Here is a 1,928-nt window from a genome sequence, read left to right as displayed (position 1 = left end):
AAAAAAAAAAGAATTGTCTTTGAGGTCACTAATTCATTTTTCTTTTTCTTCCATTCTTTTACTTAGGTCGTTTATTGCATTTTCTAATTCTGTTGTCTTATTGCTTCTTTTCTGGAATTCCATTTTATGTAGGATTTTCAGTTTTTTCAATTTTTCCATTGTTCTAATGAAATTTTCCTCCATCTGTTGCAGGCACCTAAAAATCACTTGATAATTTTTTCTGAATTCTTGTTCTGGTAACTCTAGTGCCTCTTTTTAGAGAGAGGGGTGTCTACATGGAGAGCACACAGTGGATGCCCCCAACCTGAGCTGCTCATCCACACAGACCACCAGAGCCTGTAGAGGTAGAAGCAACATCTTGGAAGTAGGGAGAAAGTAGTAGCAGAGAATAGGTAGTCTGTGGTGTCAACAGTAGGTGGAGTGGTAAGCCCTCCGACGTTGCTCATTGCTGGTCACTGGTGAAAGAGAGGAATTGTTGTGACATTAGCTGCCAGCAACAGTCAGCACGAATTTCCAAATGTGAGGAGGTAAAGGATAAAAAAATAAAGATAAAATGGGAAGGGCGAAGACCATATAAATGAACCAAGAGATTTATAAAAATAATGGAAACTGTATTTTAGGAGGAGAAGTAAAATGTAAACAAACAAGTAGACAAGAGTGTATATTAAGTGTGTTTAGAAGAAGGAGAATTTAAGAAAGAAAGGAGAGAGGAGGAAAGGTGAAGAAGGAAGAGAGAAAAAGAAAAGGGGGCATGGCTTGGGAGGAGATGCTAAATTTGTTGCTATGGAAATGTGCACATGTGGGTCTGCCTCAATTGTGGGGCCTGGTGGGGAAGCCATGACAACCAGCAGGAGTTGCTAATCGTAGGCAGGGAGACAGGGAGGAAGAGAGATGAAAAAGAAAATGGAAATGTAATTCAATAGAGGTAGTAAAAATTAATAAATATAGTGAAAATTTCTTGTGAGGAAAGGAGAGAGTGAATAGTAAGAACGTGTGTGGGCAGAGAGTAAGATGTAAGCAAACAAGAAAACAAAACATATATTTAGAGGAAAAATTATAGGAGAAAGAGAGAAGGAGAACTGGAAAAAGTAAAAGCAAAAGAAAGAAAATGTGAAACAAAGGCAGTGATGTGGCTTGGGTGAGAATGCTAAATTCTGTTAGTATGCCAATGGTGATGTTGAGGGTCTGTGTCATTGGCACATGGGAGAAAAGGAGGGAGGGGAAGCATGGGTTGTGTGGAGTTTCGAGTTTCTGTGATTGCATCAGTTTGCATACATCAGTTTACTCAGCGGTGGAGCACATTTCCACGGAGATCAAGGCATGTGGGACAAGGAAGAAAACAGGAGAAAAAGATTTTAAAAACAAGGAGAAAGTGCTGCTTCAATGGAATGCTGAGGCTGGGTGGTAAGGGCTTCTACGTCAAGCAGGTAGCTCTGTCTGTTATCTGTATAGGGCCAGCAAGGCTGTAGAAGTCTGTGTTTGCAGACAAGAGTAAGTGTACAAACATGACTCAGGCTGCTGGTGGAGGGGAAGCACTGGAGTGGTGTCTGCTTCTGGTGGGGCAACCAAACAGCAGAAGTCACTCAATTCCACGTGGTGGCTGTGCTGCCTCCTGCCTTTGCACTGTCCATTCCCACAAAATTTGGCTTTGAGAAATCCATGTCTACTTATCATTTAAATTGTTATTCTGGATTCCAGGAAGTTCAAGATTTCTTTCTCACTGGGATATTTTTTGGCCATTGTAGAAGTCTTCCTGTGCTTGTTACCTGGTGGCCATATTACCCCAGAGATCCTTTAGCATTTATTGTAAGGTTAGTCTGACAATAACAAAAATCTTCATTTTTGTCTGCTGGTGGTAGTAGAAAATATTTTTGCTTAATATAAAACTCTTGGTTGACATTTCTTTCAACCCTTTAACTATGACATCT

Source organism: Echinops telfairi, unplaced genomic scaffold, assembly GCF_000313985.2.
Source record: "Echinops telfairi isolate 266 unplaced genomic scaffold, ASM31398v2 ScPeMD7_7424;HRSCAF=8462, whole genome shotgun sequence".
Lineage (NCBI taxonomy): Eukaryota > Metazoa > Chordata > Mammalia > Afrosoricida > Tenrecidae > Echinops > Echinops telfairi.
Note: the sequence above shows the minus strand (reverse complement) of the source record.